General features: G+C 36.7%; 1 protein-coding gene across 6 annotated transcripts in view; it reads left to right on the forward strand.

Moving 5' to 3' along the window:
- Positions 1 to 17,972, forward strand: part of sash1a (SAM and SH3 domain containing 1a) — a 192,658-nt gene that overhangs the window by 47,375 nt on the left and 127,311 nt on the right. The gene's annotated exons all lie outside the window — the stretch shown is intronic.

A 17,972-nucleotide genomic window follows, 5' to 3' on the forward strand; every position in this document is an offset into this window, starting at 1 on the left:
ATAAAACTTGAGGTATAATGGTAAATGTAATCGTTACTTCGCCATGTTGAATGGTTGAATAGGTGGCGTCACCATTTGGAAGCATTGTTAGCATACCAATTGCTCCGGAGCTTGAATGTATGTTAAACTCAACACCTACAACGCAATGCGAGTGGTCGTCAAATAAAAAATCTTGTTTTCTGTGAGAAACATCTGTGTAATGACACGTTCCCATGTACCGCTATCAGATCAAATGTTCACGCCACATGTTTTTTGAAATGGTGAATGGGTGTACCTACCGCCAATACTTTGGTAGTTGCATAAACTATATATGGTATTGGAAATTATGAGCTGCGGTTTATCAATTATTAGCCAAGAAATCATGTCTTGGCTTGTAACATATCTTGAAAAAGAAGAAATATGTTTTGCTATATCATTACTAAACAAAAGTACATGTGTAACACAAGCAGTTGACTATTGTGTTCGTTCTATGCATATCCATTGCGGACACCCCCCACCGCCCTCTCTCTCTCTCTCGATAGTCTTTGAGATAAAACAGACAAAAAGCAACACGTTGCAGGTAAACACAGAATATAAAAGTGTGGAATAAAATGCTTGAATGTCTGACAAATTGAATCATGGACTCATGCTGCCTAAATGTGTGTGGTCCTGCATCTGGTGGTTTTACTGTTTTACTGTCTACTCACATCTCAGAAAAAAGTCTGACTTCTTCAAATGCTTTATAGTTTCAATACTTATTTAATTAAAGGCTGCGCTGTGCAAGACAGCTGTGGAATTGATTATGTGGTTAATAATGCTGAGAGAGGAGATTCCCAAGACTTTATTTGACAATTCATTTAGGTCATTATACTTGAGTAGCTTATCTAGAATCTTGGCTATTTAATAAACACAATGTAAGGATTATTTGAGTTACAGGCAATTCTTCTTGGTCTGACAAATGATGAGATATTTGAATTGTAAACGTTTCTTAAATATCTGTGGTGTTTTCTGTGGCTGCAGTATTTGCAACAATTATCTAATATGGTGGGAAGTTTTGCTGAAACAAAAAGAATAAGCATTCTGCTTCAGTTTGTTATGAATGAGTAATCTCTGGGATATTGACTGTTTTCTAATGAAGGTCAGAATGCTTGCTACAGGAAAGTGATGTGGTTTTACAAATCAAGAATGTTCCTAATTAAGTAACTCGGCATTAGGGTTTGAACTTGAGCTCAAGGAGAGTTTAGTTTCATTTTAGAGATTGACCTTTTTTAATTGATTTCCCCCCCACCCTTCTTGCACAGGTGTCGTAAATATCAAGATGCTCGGAAAAGCAATTAACCTTCATGAAATGATTTACATGTGCTAATCATCTTCGACCTGATAAATTTATCAAGAGCTGAAGGTGCACATCTGTTTGTTAATGCAGTTTCTTCCTTGACATGACATCCCTTGGTATTTTAAAGCCAATTGTTTTTCTTTGAAAAAGTTTTCGAAATCATTTGCACAAGTTCACGCCAGTCAATCAGAGTTAAAGGGATAGTTCAGGATTTTTGGAGTGAGATTCTGTTACAAATCTAAAATCAATTAATACAATGCCTGATAACTTTCTTGGCTTGCTTATTTATTGTAAGGGAGTTTCAAAAAGTATGTCAACTAACTCTCTGCCCATCACTTTAGAGCGTGTACATAACAGAGTGATATCATGACACTGCTCCCAAAACAAGGCCACAAAGACGATTTTGATGCACAGTTAAGTTTTTGTGCTGCTGTAAACCGTGGAAGGAAAAATGAGAAAAATCTAAATACTGGGATAAGAAAACAAACATATCAAGACAGAGTTAACATTTCTGGTTGTCCATAAGACTTAAAACGACTGAAAATGAATATCTTAACCCATGTACATAAACAAATTCACTGGCAAATATATCACTGTGTAGGCCACTGACACATGCACATGCTGCTGACATCACAGGGGTAGCTCTCCATATTGATTTTGACATGTCAAAAGCAATCACAATTTTATTTCCTTTTTTGCATTTCTTTTGTTTTGTTGTTTTTACATCTGGTGTGGGTGTCGTTTATCAATGCATTTTAACTGTGCTTCATGCTTCATAAGCAACAGTATTATCACTCAGCTTGTGGTGCTTGCTTTTTCATATGTCATCACAGTTGCACTCGCTGCAATGAACCATGGCTTTGTTTGGAGACTACATTGACATTAGTTGTTTCTGGAAGCCGAAGCTAATGGATAGTCAGAGAAGTGTACTCGTGAAGAACTACGCAAACACTATTTTCTGAGCCTTCTGAACTTCTGGTGTGTATAACATTTTTTTTTTTGCTAAATGTAACTATAAAATATAAAAGCAAGGGCATGTAAGGAGCTACATATTCTACTTTGTTGATTTTCACACTTATTTTGTCTCTGTGTACTACCTCCTAGTACAAAGAGTTTTCTGAGGTAGTACAATGTTTTCTATGTTTGCAGTAAAATTTAGTGTAAACGTAAATTTTTACATTTATACTAAAAATGTAAACATGTACATTTTTTAGTATAAATGGATTTCTGCATAAATAATCTGCCTTACATGATCAAAATAGTTTAAGGATTTGTGAAACTGAATAAATCACTGTGGCATTTTGTACATTTGAATTTTTAAGAAGTTAGAATTCTGCTTTGGTTTCTAACTATCCATTTTATTCAGCCCCCCTGAGGACCAACTCCACTGAATTAATCATAATTTAGAATGCCAACACAGATACCATCTGCAGGTAAAATGGTAGAAATCCACTTTTAATCTCAGAATAACTGTTAACTTCTGGTACAAACTAATCTGAATTTATACTAAATGAAGATACTAAAGAATTGACGTACTGCATGTTAGATATTTGGTGCTGCCAAAGAATCCAATTTAGAATCGTGGACTATCCCTCTAAACTGGGATATGTAATGGTCTTTGTAGAAACAGATTATTAACACACAGAAGCATCCATCAAAACATTTGCCCAGGATGATGTGCCATCTCATGTGGTAAACATACACACCCTCTCACAGGCTTCATATGAGTGGGTTTGAGTTTGCTTGGTTCAGAGCGCGCAACAAAAACAGTCTACTGAGAAGCCATGTGTCCCAAATTAGACCTTGCAGAGTCACAAACACTCTTAGTGACGCCACCCTCCTTCCGCTGATACTGATAAACATTTAGCTGTACAAGAGTTAATCATAGCTTTAAAAAGTTGTTGTTGCCTACACTGTTCTGGTCTTACAAAATCACATGACATCATGCAGAGGTTTGTGTTTCTTGAAAAGAAAAGGTGAATAAATTGATGTTTAATGTGGATAAAAAGCGGCAGTGGAGAACCGGCTAATCAGCGTTTATAGTACTGCAGGTAAAGCCCCATGTTTGACAACAAATCCCTGGGATCTCAAAGCGTGGCAGAGAGAAATGAATGTCGGACTGCGTGTATCATGTTCAGATGGCCCGTAGCTGACATGACAGTTTGCTAAGCCTCTTAAGCTGACCTTGTACCAAAACTGTATTGTGTTGACATTATCCAGGCAGGAAGCGACACAGCACTACAACCAGTGTTGGCTGAGCTACAACACTACTCATTGCAAATAAACACAGTCTTGTTTAATGATCTGAAAGCATCACAAAACAAAAACAATAAGGACAAAATAAATGAAACGACATTTTGATTTTATCTCGTTGTGCTGCCTCTTGTATTTAAATAAGAATTACTTTAGATTTAAAAACAGTCGAAATCAGGTCTTCTGTAGGCTGACTTCAGTTTTACTAGGAGGAAAGTTTGGAATTGCATGTGTGCAAAAGATAGGAGTTTTAAGCCTTAAGTTATTTCTTTTGAAAAGAAACAACCATGTGGACGAACTGAACAAATTGCAGTGAACTGGGATCAACTGCTAGCGGCTGCTTTACTGCTCTAAAGGTGGAACTTGGATCTTGAATTTACATCACACCTATCCTAGCCATAAATTATACTATGTTTAGGCTGTCAAGAAAACCAGTATTTTCAGATGTTATTTGAGTAAAAGTTTCACGTTTAGATGGTACCGCCAAGACACTCTTAAAGATCTGCCGATCTTTAAGAGTGTCACTTTGAGATCTGGTTTCCGAAAACGGAGACATGTTGCTGAATTGCAACAAAAATGCAACGGTTTTTCTGAAGTGCTGCTCCACTTAAATGGGGCCTTTGTTGCACTTTGGAAAAACTTTCTAAAAAAACAAGGGAATATGCCAGTTGATGTTTTGCTTAGGCTGACTAGTATAGTTTTATGATACACTACGCACCTTTTTGATCATCCTCAAAGAAAAAAATAAGGAAGAAGATTATTTGATGTGACTTAAGTGAAACCCTGATCACAACTTTCTTTGAATTTGCATATCTTACACCTGTCCAAACCGACAAAATCCACAAGATCAAAATCAGACGCAGTGGTGCTGGATTGTAAATATTAAATAACAAAGCTCACTTTTTTTTAGATGAAGAGGATGACAGAAAGAGGTGTTTGTGCCGTGATGAAAATCTTGCAGATAAACATCCTTTGTTATGGTAATCAGATGACGCCGATGATGACGGCCATTGGCTGAGGCGGTGAAGAGTTCTCTTCTGGAGCCAATGGCTTTTGTTATCAGTTGCTGGCAGCTGGTAGACCCATAAAGAAATGGAAGCTTACAAGAGGCACTGGGCCCTGAAACAGATTTTTTTTTTTATGTGGGACTCATTTGCCAGCTAGAGTGAAGAGACGAGGGAGAGATGTGGTTGTCTGCAGAATGGCCTCGAGAGCACCACTAAATTCCTGCGGAGAAATGGAAGCCATTATTAGTACCTCATTCATAGCAGGATCATCAGTTTCTGAGTGTTATTTTTGGCTTCATCCTTGATGGTTTAGTATTTTATGCTGCTTTTAATGTGTTTTATATTAAAACTGTGGAAAACATAACATTTTACTATATTTAGTGCCTATTTCCATAAAATGTCAACTGGTAAATCCTATGGGATTCGGTAGATTCATATATAAAATGTAGTATAAACTTGTATCTGCATTTGTATGTGCAGATGAGCATGACAAAGTGTCTTGCATATAAACTCTTTTTGTGAGAGTGCAGTCAGTGACCACAGCTTTTGTGTGCACAATGCACCTCAATAGCATTTTTCTGGAAATGCATCATAGATGGGCGTGTTTCCATAATGAGGCCGGCACCGCTGATAACTTCAGCAATCAGCCGCTGTTCCTGGCAATCACACAGATCCCAGGCCGGATCGATCGGAGAGACGGAGTCAGCAGGCTGCCATCCAGCCTGGCCCGGATGGCTGCTATTAAAATCCCTTCAAACCACTAAAACCAAAGCCGCATACTATCTCTCTGTGGTTTCTTTCCTTCCATTCTCCACCGACCGATGACTAATAGAGCCGTGATTATGAGCCACAAATTGAAGTTTGTTTATTCCTCCGGAGGAGTTCAAGGGTTATTTGGTTGTTTGTAATCAATCACCGAGGTGCACTGGAGTTTTCCAATGAATTACAAAGTGGCTTGTTTTCGTTCCATCTCTCTTCCATTCTAAATTTTTTATTAATTTACAGTTCACACAATTTTTAAAACAAATGGTAGTAAGTAAGAGATGAGATTACAATATGTCTCTGGTAGTTGTTTCCAGAGTGCAGCAGTATAGTGTAGACTCGGCACACTTGTGATGATGAGACAGCTGTCGTTTATTTACTGATTAATTTCTACCTTAGTGACATTGTCCTTGCAAAGTGACTATGTAGCTTCTTTGCCATTTTATACCTTACAGTTTAGTAAAAAATCCTGCACCGCAAAAAGACAAATACCACAATAAAAAAAAATAAATAAAAAAAACAGATTTCAAAGGGTCGTGTACAGGAGAACAGAATGGTTTGATTAAAGGCATAAATGAATGTAGAAGAGGACAAAATGGTAATGCATAGTAACAAAGTGAATTCCATTGATAAACGTAACTATGTCAACAAAACCGCGGTGGATGGGAAATGAGTCAGTGGAAAAAGTATCGTCTTGCACAAAAACGGGTTAGGACTTTGATTTCAACCTCTCTACCCACTCCTGCACACAATACTTTGAGCAAAAGGTCATTTGCTCTCGTGACCCTCCTGTTGACCTGAAGAACTCCATGCCGCAGCTAAGTTCACCTTGTGACCATTTTTATTCTAATCTTTAGCATTTACGCCTCACAGTTACAGTCCCTAGGGTTCACTTATTTACTGAGAAGTCATTGTTTACTGAAATTAATCAGTAAGCTGATGGGTTGTCAGCTGAATGGAGGAATTAGCATTTGGACCTCAATGTCTAAAACAGCATATTAAGAACATTTTTTTGTTTGTTTCCTTTTCAGCTGTAAGATCCTTGTTCTCTTACAGGCCTTGGCCTGTTGTCGTTTACTTACCAGTGAACAAACTTAAGACATTTTGTGTTAGTACTGTCCTTCCCTTGGGACCACGGAAATCTTTTGGACTTCTGCCTCTGTGCCAGTGCTTGAGATGACACAGCATTTAAGCATGTAAGAAACATGGATTTTTTTTTTACAGTGTTATGGTCTGGCTCTTAAACCATAACAAATAAAGGGGAAGCATGGAATAACTTAACAACAGTAACAGCCTTTGTGATTGTCTTATTGGTGAAACAGTTGTGTTATGCAAAGGCAATCCCGGGATGTTTCTCTAACACCTATACATCTCATTACAAAGGAGATTTAGCTCAGATTTAGAAAAGGGACTTAGATTAAAGCTCAATCAAATCCCTCTCCAAGCCTATAGCAGAGCCCTATTGATGGATAGCTTTCTCTTGAGAGGTAGAGCAGATCAATAGGCAAACGGCATCATTGATCTGGACTGCTTTGAAGTCATGTCTCTCCCAGCAGAGATCTCCGTCTCTCAGATCCCTGCTGTCCCGTGTCGCCTTGTCTGGTTAATGGTTGTCATAAAACAGCAAGGCTGTTTGCAGAAAGTGCTGCGGCACGTAGGGAGGCAGAAGCCAATTCTGCCGACTTTATAATCCTTTTATGTTTCGTTTTATGCTTGTATCCATGTGGATTTATTGGCCATTTAAATGGCTTTTTAATATCTATTAAGAAAGAAGCGTTGAAGTAACACGTCACTTTTAATGGGCAGATACAGTCATATTTAGTAAATTGGAATATGCATTTAATGAGGTTTGCTTGTTAGATTAACAGTAGCAGATATAAACATAATTTTATTACATCTACATTCCTGTATTAAAATCTTCTTTTAGTAGTTGATATAATATCTTAGTCTTAAATTTGTTTTTAGCTAACTGCAAGTGGAAAATAATCTAAAATGACTGAAATCAGTGCTTGAAAACAGTCTGTGTGTAATTAATCTGAATTATGTTTCACTCGCTGATGTGAGTTACTGAAACAAATAAACTTTCCAATAATATTCCAATTTGCTGAGTGGCCTGAACCTGTATATGTAATTTCTAAAAACAAATTTGAGAGTAATTAAGAGAAATGTTTTGCATTTTACTGTATTAACATGTCCAGATGTGAAACGCGCAGGAACATTTCACCAGTGACATCATCACAGTGGTCCAGACAGACGTAGGCAGCCATGGATGAACAGGCAACCATGCTATTATGTGGTTCTTTGCAGGACTTTGCTGTCTCTCCTAAAACCATTTGTAAAAGAAGGGAGAATCGATTTACCCGAGGTGTGGAAGTCCAGGTTTCCAGCTCAGGATAGATTAGTGATCTTTTTTTGGTGTCGGTTGTTTCCCTAAAATCTTTTCCTTGAGTTCTGTCCGAAACGAGTTTTTAGATTTATATTCCCCTTTTCTTTCTGCACAATGTGCTGACAGAAGCGGTTTAAAAACATCTAATAGTGTGACAGTTCCTTCTGGTGAGCACAGTGAAGGGTTTTGGGAAGTCTTGTCAAATCCATTTATTTTACAACAATGGGCTGAAAGCACTTAGATTGTTCATTCTCCATTTAAATACACCAGACCTGATATTTGGTTTTTACAAAAAAAAAGAAAAGAAAGAAAAAATGAAAAATTGGCAGTAGAGTTATGCTACCATTTTGTTTTTATATTTTCAGACTTCAGTGTTTCCTCTACAGACTCTGTTCATTTTCACAACTTTTCCTTTTCGGCTTGTTTGGAAATTTCAGTTTTTTAAGTTAAGACTTGTTTAGAAAATCATGTAGAATAAAGCACTGAAATGATGTGATGATTTAGAAACCAAACACAGGCATCAGTGGGCTGACTCTATGGCAAACCAAAACGCAAAAAAATGATAAAAAAAAAAACAAAAAAACTTTCCAGCTTGAATGTGGGTTGAAACTGAGAGAGTTGATAATTGGCAATCTTCATTCTTTATATCACGGAAATTTGCAGAGGCTTAGTTCCAACAGAGCACAGCTAAGAATGAAAAACCATAGTAAAACGACAAATCTTTCTATCTGGCAAACTCTATGCTTTCAAACAACACCTGCTGCTGCCTCAATGGCCTGAACTGTGTTGTGCCCTCTTTTTCTATTAGTCGTTTCTTTACTTGAAATCAACATTCCCACTGTTTTCTTGCCCGTTTTGAGTTGGGTGAGAAAAAGTTCACCTTTTTCACTTTCACATCGACCTCTACCATATTCATTTGAGTCCTTGCTATTAGAAAGATTTTCTTCAATGAGAAAACATTCTGTTTTCTGGTTTCTTCTACTTTGGTCTTCACAGTCTCATGCTTCAGACGATGCATCTTTATTCATATGTGGAAATGGCATTTCATTTTAAGAGGTGGCTTCAAAGCATTTTGTTTTTGAAATGATCTGCTTTAGAAAACCAATCTATTACCGATTTATTGTGTTTCATATGTTTGAGTTCATAAAATGTTATATATTGGTCTTATAAATATACCTATCATGAAAGGTATAGGTATGGTATTTTTCACCACACAAAAAGTATGTGTGGTGAAAATACATTTTTAAATAAGTACAGAAAACCTCGACAGTATTAAAAGAATTGGAGAGCTACCTTGTGCCATCGTGTGTGTCCTTCTCACTGTACATCCTGACAGAGAGAGCCAGTGAAATAGCTCTGAGCTCAGCTCATTAGTACAGCTCTGTGCTGTCCCTGTCAGGCTTACTTTGCAAGTCCATTCCCTCTGTGAGACAAACATGTGACAGAGAAATCTTAGAGTAAATTTATCTAGTTGAAATGGAAACGGGAGTGTAGGATCTGACTTTTAGAAAAAAGAATGTCTTTGAGAACTTTTTCAAATGTAATACTTCAAAGGTGTGATAGTGCAGCTTCTTTCATATCATGCAATGATGTGTGGGGTAATCCAGACAGAGGACTAGAATTTTAATCACCTCTCCTCATTAAAGTTATAGATGTGTGAACTTGCTGACATTTCACGTGGAGATGTATTCTGCTTCTGTCTGCTCTACTAGCCCCACATATATTGATTGAAGAAGTGATCTATGAAGGCCAGTCTGATAGAGTGGCACTGAGGATATTTTTGCAGCTTATACATATATAAGCTGCAAATATATATAATCATAGATTATATATATAATCTTTCATAAATTTATGTAATATAATGTAATATAATGTGATATCATGACTATGTTCCAATATATATATTTAAAGAGGGGCTATTGTAGTGCTTTTGTTTGATCAGGTATAAATGCAATAAATGCATGGATGACAGTTTTCAGAGGGATTAATTACCAAAGCAATAGAACACTGAGGAGAGGAGAGATGTAGAGAACTACAGATATGACGGGCACTCGGTACAGAAGAGGGCTGAACAGAATTTTACTTGATACAGTAGATGGCAGAAAAAGCAAAAAAAAAAAAAAAAAAAAAGAAAAAGTAAGTTCCATATGATTAATGAACTTGATGCTCCTAAACAGACAATAACTTTGGGCTGTCAAAATAGAGCATCACATCTAATGTTTTTGAAGATAACAATATTTGTTGTTGATGTGTTGCTAAGAGACGAACGCGTTTCTGGTAACCAAGTGCCACGAAGTAAACATCTGATTTTTACTTTGCAAAATTTACCAACTGTAAATTTCTTGTCTAAAACGGAAAAGCAGTATTTCCAAAGAACTTGTGTTTTGCAAACAATTGTAGTCTTTGTTATTATTTGGTGTTAAGAGACAAGTGTTTTTTCTTGTAACGAACCGCCACAAAGTATAAATCAGATTTTAACTTTTGCGTTGAATAGTTTATAATATATTTGCCACCAATGGTTAAAAAAAAATCACTTTTTCCGCAAGATTTGTCAACTGCAGAATTCTTAATACAACGTCACTAGTATTTCAAAACAACAGAGGAAATCTTACGGTTTTTGGACAAAAACAATTTGTTGTTAATCTGTTGCTAAGAGATGAGTAACCAAGTACCACAAAGTAAACATCTGATTTTTACTTTTGCAGCCTTTACCAACTGTACATTGTTGTGTCTAAGCAGATGAGCAGCCTGAACTTTTCGGCTTACGGGAGCCATTACACTACAGACATCTCCAGCCTGAGGGGAATTGTTTGCTTGCTGCAGAGGTCGATGCACTGATTGCCCAGTAAGGCTGTAATTACACTGAAATCTAAAATGGCAGCATTTGAAAATGGATGAACTGGTCAATAATTCACACCACAGCTTTGCAGTGTCAACCCCAGGGCTCTAATGTTTGGTAATTGTCACCCCCGTGTCAAAAAAAGTAGCAGAGCTGACAGCCGCAATTGTGTGTTAGTTGTCACAGAAATATAAAAATTGTCTTTCACTGTAGATCAGCTGGGTATATTTCAGGTCTGTATTCATAATTAAATTTAAAATTGAAGTTTCTATGCTTTGGCACTCCTGCATATTGAGTGTGGGTCAGATCTGTTAGTTCCATTTCCACATGTCTCTAGAGACGGGCTAATTTTGTATATCAATGTAGTTTTGTTTTATGTTGTCAGTCAAACACAGAAACACCAAAACTTTAGGAACTTTTTTTTAATTATTATTATTTTTCAATAAAATTCATTCACAGTCTTATCATCATCAACCACAACACTTCTAATCTAATTAATCTACATAGAATCTTCCATCGACATTACTCGCGCTGCTCTCTTCTGGTTGACATCCTGTCTTTCTCTACCTCCGAGTTGATTTTCCTGACCTCCCACTGTCCCATGGCGATCCACAAGTTTCTGTGCTTAGTCATATAATCTTCCTATTGGCCATATCATTCACCACAATAAACTACAGTTACATTGCAATTTGTGGCACATCTAGATCAACATCTCTACAGAACCTCAGCCCTGACCTTCAGCACACTCTTTACATTCAAGAGTCACATTAACAACATCACTCGAGCTTGTCTACCATCTCAGAAACATTGCTCAGCGTGTTGATTGAATTGAAAATATTTTTTAAAAGAGCTTTAGATAAAATTTTTGTGAATTGGCGCTACATAATAAACTGCAAACTGAAACCCTACACGGTTTCATTTCTCCAGCATTTTACTGCTACAGTAACTTTGAGTCTCCCCCTCCAAACTCATTGATACATTCTAGTACTCCAGAGCTGTAGAACTTCTTACCACTTCCATGCCAGAGATATGTCACCCTTGCCTTCAAGAACCATCACGGACATCCCATTCCATTCACTGTAAACTTAAGCTCAGTCAACATGACAACGTCCTATGCCAGTAACTTAACATCTATTGCTATGTACAGCTCTGTATTTTGCAGTTGATGGTATGAACAAAAACTAACAAACTGCAACAATTTAGAGTTATAAACATTTTGTTGGATCCCTTATTTGAATAATCTTGGTTTGAGAATGTGCAATTTAAATAAGGTAAGGGTTTATGTTATTTAGCAAAGTTTCTCCATTTAGCGTGCACGATTTCGAATTTGAAGGGGAACATTGGAGATAATGTCTTGACTCATATTAATCAAATATTGGCAAGTACATAGATGAACCTTGTACAAATATTCATTGAGATCTCATTAAGGACTGATTGCTGAATGTAAAACATTTTCAAAAACTGAACTTTGGGCTTGTGTGATAAAATAACCAGCTGTGTAAAGAGAGAGGACATGCTAATACTCTTTTCTGGAGCTCCTTCAAACATCAACTTCAGCCTTTAGTCTAAGTAAAATGTGATAATTGTAATTCTACGACTTTAATAAGCTTATCATCAACTCTTGATGCATGAGAATAAGCTCTTTTTTAAATGTATTTTTTACAGGTACTACTATTCAATGTACTAATCATATTGCTCTAAATATTCAGTCTAAAATGCAACTTTTCACATGTTCCTCCCTAAGAAAGCATTCTTTCACTCTGGTAACCCCTTGTCCTTGGAGCCGAGTGACTTGCCAACACATGTAAAACAACAAAGATGTCCGCTAACACTGTTAAGGCTTGGAGTGATAAAACAGAAAGGGTTTTATTTGCTTGTTTATCCTCTGTGACTCTAAGACTGCAACATGGCAGCAGTGGCCTGAGAAATCCTGGCTTGAGATTTGTGGCCAGAAATGATAGACTGAATTGCCAAGAAGAGTGTGCTTGTTTCTGACCTCGTTTCGCACATTCGCTACAGCTGTCCAAAATCACTCTGTAATTTTTTTTTTTTACAGAACTGCATGCAATGCTCTTGGATTTACTGCTTCCACACTCCACATGACCTTCTGTACGTTGCACCGTAAAAAAAAAAAAAAAAAAAAAAAATTACAGAGCAGTGATTTTGGACAAGCTGTAGCGAATGTGCGAACGAGGTCAGAAACAAAGCACACTCTTCTTGGCAAATTCAGTCTATCATTCTTGGCCACAAATCTCAAGCCAGGATTTCCTCAGGCCACTGCTGCCATGTTGCAGTCTTAGAGGTCACAGAGAAGATAAACAAGCAAATAAAAAACCCTTTCTGTTTATCACTCCAAGCCTTAACAGTGTTAGCGGACATCATTGGTGTTTTACAATGTGTTGGCGAAAGTCACTCGGCTCCAAGGACAAGGGGTTACCAGAGTGAAAGAATGCTTTCTTAGGGAGGAACATGTGAAAAGTTGCATTTTAGACTGAATATTTAGAGGCAATATGCATATAGTACATTGAAATAGTAGTACCTGTAAAAACATTTAAAAAAAAGAGCTTATTCTCATGCATCAAGAGTTGATGAATAAGCTTATTAAAGTCGTAGAATTACATATTATCACATTTTACTTAGACATAAAGGCTGAAGTTGATGTTTGAAGGAGCTCCAGAAAAAGATAGCATATGTCCTCTACTCTTTACACAGCTGGTCATATTTATACACAAGCCCAAAGTTCAGTTTTTGAAAATGTTTACATTCAGCAATCAGTCCTTAATGAGATCTCAATGAATATTTGTACAAGAGTTCATCTATGTACTTGCCAATATTTGAATTAATATGAGTCAAGACATTATCTCAATTGTTCCCCTTCAAATTCGAAAATCGTGCACGCTAAATGGAGAAACTTTGCTAAATAAATAAAACCCTTACCTTATTTAAATTGCACATTCTCAAAACCAAGATTATTCAAATAAGGAGATCCAACAAAATGTTTATAACTCTAAATGTGTTGCAGTTTGTTAGTTTTTGATTCATACCATCAACTGCAAAATACAGAGCTGTACATAGCAATAGATGTTAAGTATACTGGCAATAGGACGTAGTGTCATGTTGACTGAGCTTAAGTTTACAGTGAATGGAATGGGATGTCCGTGATGGTTCTTGAAGGCAAGGGACATAATCTCTGGCATGGAAGTGGGTAAGAAGTTCTACAGCTCTGGAAGTACTAGAAGTATCAATGAGTTTGGAGGGGGAGACCTCAAAGTTACTGTAGCAGTAAACATGCTGGAGAAATGAAAACCGTGTAGGGTTTCAGTTTGCAGTTTATTTATGTAGCGCCAATTCACAAAAAATTTTATCTAAAAGCTCTTTTAAAAAATATTTTCAATTCAATCAAACAGCTGAGCAATGTTCTGAGATGGTAGACAAGCTCAGAGATGATGTTGTTAATGTGACTCTTGAATGTAAAGAGTGTGCTGAAGGTCAGGGCTTGAGGGTTCTGTAGAGATGTTGATCTAGATGTGCCACAAATTGCAATGTAACTGTAGTTTATGGGTGAATGATATGGCCAATAGGAAGATATATGACTAAGCACAGAAACTTGTGGATCGCCATGGGACAGTGGGAGGTCAGGAAAAATCAACTCGGAGGTAGAGAAAGAGACAGGATGTCAACCAGAAGAGAGCAGCGCGAGTAATGTCGATGGAAGATTCTATGTAGATTAATTAGATTAGAAGTGTTGTGGTTGATGATGATGAAGACTGTGAAGAAATTTTATTGAAAAATAATAATAATTAAAAAAAGTTCCTAAAGTTTTGGTGTTTCTGTGTTTGACTGACAACATAAAACTAAAAACTACACTTGATATACAAAATTAGCCCTCTAGAGACATGTGGAAATGGAACTAAACAGATCTGACCACACTCAATATGCAGGAGTGCCAAAGCATAGAAACTTCAATTTTAAATTAATTAATCAGAATACAGACCTGAAAATATACCCAGCTGATCTACAGTGAAAGACAATTTTATATTTCTGTGACAACTATAACACACAATTGCGGCTGTCAGCTCTGCTACTTTTAATTGTGACACGGTGACAATTACCAAACATTAGAGCCCTGGGGGTTGACACTGCAAAGCTGTGGTGTGAATTATTGACCAGTTCATCCATTTTCAAATGCTGCCATTTTAGATTTCAGTGTAATTACAGCCTTACTGGGCAATCAGTGCATCGACCCTCTGCAGCAAGCAAACAATTCCCCTCAGGCTGGAGATGTCTGTAGTGTAATGGCTCCCGTAAGCCGAAAAGTTCAGGCTGCTCATCTGCTTAGACACAACAAATGTACAGTTGGTAAAGGCTGCAAAAGTAAAAATCAGATGTTTACTTTGTGGTACTTGGTTACTCATCTCTTAGCAACAGATTAACAACAAATATTGTTTTGTCCAAAAACCGTAAGATTTCCTCTGTTGTTTTGAAATACTAGTGACGTTGTATTAAGAATTCTGCAGTTGACAAATCTTGCGGAAAAGTGATTTTTTTTTAACCATTGGTGCAAATATATTATAAACATATTCAACGCAAAAGTTAAAATCTGATTTATACTTTGTGGCGGTTCGTTACAAGAAAAAACACTTGTCTCTTAACACCAAATAATAACAAAGACTACAATTGTTTGCAAACACAAGTTCTTTGGAAATACTGCTTTTCCGTTTTAGACAAGAAATTTACAGTTGGTAATTTGCAAAAGTAAAAATCAGATGTTTACTTCGTGGCACTTGGTTACCAGAAAACGCGTTCGTCTCTTAGCAACACATCAACAACAAATATTGTTATTCTTCAAAAAACATTAGATGTGATGCTCTTATTTTGACAGCCCAAAGTTATTGTCTGTTTAGGAGCATCAAGTTTCATTAATCATATGGAACTTACTTTCTTTTTTTTTTTTTTTTTTTGCTTTCTGCCATCTTATCTGTATCAAGTAAAATTCTGTTCAGCCTCTTGTACGAGTGCCCCTCATATCTGTAGTTCTCTACATCTCCCTCCTCAGTGTTCTATTGCTTGGTAATTAATCCCTCTGAAAACTGTCATCCATGCATTTATTGCATTTATACCTGATCAAACAAAAGCACTACAAATAGCCCCTCTATAAATACTATATATTGGAAACATAGTCATGATCACATTATATTACATTATATACATAAAATGAAAAGATTATATATATAAATCTATGATTATATATATTTGCAGCTTATATATGTATAAGCTGCAAAAAATATCCTCAGTGCCACTCTATCAGACTGGCCTCATAGATCACTTCTTCAATCAATATATGTGGCTAGTAGAGCAGACAGAAGCAGAATACATCTCCACGTGAAATGTCAGCAAGTTCACACATCTATATACTTTAATGAGGAGAGAGGATTAAAATGTCTAGTCCTCTGTTCTGGATGTTACCCACACCATCATTGCATGAATTGAAAGAAGCTGCACTATCACACCTTTGAAAGTAACATTTGAAAAAGTTCTCAAAAGACATTCTTTTTTTCTAAAAGTCAGATCCTAACACTCCCGTTTCCATTCAAAGCTAGATAAAAATGTTACTCTAAGATCTCTGTCACATGTTGTCTCACAGAGGGAATGGACTTGCAAAGTAAGCCTGACAGGGGACAGCACAGAGCTGTACTAATGAGCTGAGCTCAGAGCTATTCACTGGCTCTCTCTGTCAGGATGTACAGTGAGAAGGACACACACGGCACAAGGTAGCTCTCCAATTCTTTAATACTGTCGAGTTTCTGTACTATTTAAAAATGTATTTTCACCACACATACTTTTGTGTGGAAAAATACCATACCTATACCTTTTCATGATAGTATATTATAAGACCAATATATAACATTTATGAACTCAAACATATGAAACACAATAAATCGTATAGAATTGGTTCTAAAGCAGATCATTTCAAAAACAAAATGCTTTTGAAGCCACCTCTTTAAAATGAAATGCCATTTCCACATATGAATAAAGATGCATCGTCTGAAGCATGAGACTGTGAAGACCAAAGTAGAAGAAACCAGAAAACAGAATGTTTCTCATTGAAGAAAATCTTCTAATAGCAAGGACTCAAATGAATATGGTAAGGTCGATGTGAAAGTGAAAAAGGTGAACTTTTTCTCACCAACTCAAAACGGGCAAGAAAACAGTGGGAATGTTGATTCAAGTAAAGAAACGACTAATAGAAAAAGAGGGCACAACACAGTTCAGGCCATTGAGCAGCAGCAGGTGTTGTTTGAAAGCAAGAGTTTGCCAGATAGAAAGATTTGTCGTTTACTATGTTTTCATCTTAGCTGTGCTCGTTGAACTAAGCCTCTGCAAATTTCCGTGATATAAAGAAAGATGCCAAATTATCAACTCCTCAGTTCAACCCACATTCAGCTGAAAGTTTTTGTTTTTTTTTTATCATGCTTTGCGTTTTTGGTTTCCAATAGAGTCAGCCCACTGATGCCTGTTTGGTTCTAAATCATCACATCATTTCAGTGCTTTATTCTACATGATTCTACACAAGTCTTAACTAACACTGAAATTTCCAAACAAGCCGAAAAGGAAAAGTTGAAAATGAACAGAGTCTGTAGAGGAAACACTGAAGTCTGAAAATATAAAAACAAAATGGTAGCATAACTCTACTGCCAATTTTCATTTCTTTCTTTCTTTTTTTGTAAAAACCAAAATATCAGGTCTGGTGTAAAATGGAGAATGAACAATCTAAGTGCTTTCAGCCCATTGTTGTAAAATAAATGGATTTGACAAGACTTCCCAAAACCCTTCACTGTGCTCACCAGAAGGAACTGTCACACTATTAGATTTTAATAACCGCTTCTGTCAGCACATTGTGCAGAAAGAAAAGGGGAATATAAATCTAAAAAACTCGTTTCGGACAGAACTCAAGGAAAGATTTAGGGAAACAACCGACACCAAAAAAGATCACTAATCTATCCTGACTGGAAACCGGACTTCCACACCTCGGTAAATCGATTCTCCCTCTTTACAAATGGTTAGGAGAGACAGCAAAGTCCTGCAAAGAACACATAATAGCATGGCCTGTTCATCCATGGCTGCCTACGTCTCTGACCACTGTGATGATGTCACTGTGAAATGTCCTGCGCGTTTCACATCTGGGACATGTTAATACAGTAAAATGCAAAAACATTTCTCTTTAATTACTCAAATTTTTTTGAAATTACATATACAGGTTCAGGCCACTCAGCAAATTGGAATATTATTGGAAAGTTTATTTGTTTCAGTAACTCACATCAGCGAGTGAAACATAATCAGAAATTACACACAGACTGTTTCAAGCACTGATTTCAGTCATTAGATTATTTCCACTTGCAGTGCTAAAAA

This window comes from Poecilia reticulata, chromosome 21 (assembly GCF_904066995.2).
Source record: "Poecilia reticulata chromosome 21, P_reticulata-male-v2, whole genome shotgun sequence".
NCBI lineage: Eukaryota > Metazoa > Chordata > Actinopteri > Cyprinodontiformes > Poeciliidae > Poecilia > Poecilia reticulata.